Source organism: Propithecus coquereli, unplaced genomic scaffold (assembly GCF_000956105.1).
Source record: "Propithecus coquereli isolate 6110/MARCELLA unplaced genomic scaffold, Pcoq_1.0 Scaffold197, whole genome shotgun sequence".
NCBI classification, from domain to species: Eukaryota; Metazoa; Chordata; class Mammalia; order Primates; family Indriidae; genus Propithecus; species Propithecus coquereli.
This window is the reverse complement of record NW_012144633.1, coordinates 1,566,200-1,566,516: the sequence shown is the minus strand read 5'-3', so window position 1 is coordinate 1,566,516 and position 317 is coordinate 1,566,200. Positions and strand designations below refer to the sequence as shown.

General features: G+C 34.7%; 1 protein-coding gene across 1 annotated transcript in view; it reads left to right on the top strand.

Moving 5' to 3' along the window:
- WARS2 (tryptophanyl tRNA synthetase 2, mitochondrial) overlaps window positions 1-317 on the top strand; it is a 124,403-nt gene that overhangs the window by 116,976 nt on the left and 7,110 nt on the right. The gene's annotated exons all lie outside the window — the stretch shown is intronic.

Sequence of the window (317 nt, the reverse complement as noted above, 5' to 3'; positions counted from 1 at the left end):
AATGAAGGCTTAGAAAGGGTACTTGCCTGTAATAACTTGCTCCGTCTTTCACCGGACATTATTAACACATTAACTGCCATGTGAGTTGTAGTTAATTCCGCTAGTTTTGAGCCCTAGGCCTCGTGAAGCATATGTAACTCACACATCTCTTTACCTTGGAAGCAGTGTGAACCATTTTTCAAGTTGCATATAACTCACGCACAGAAAACAATAAAAAATAACAAATTTTTCATTAAATTGGAAAGGATCATTTTGTTTTTGAATTTTTATTCTATTTTTGTAATAAAACACCATGGCCCCAAGGGGAAAAAAAATTT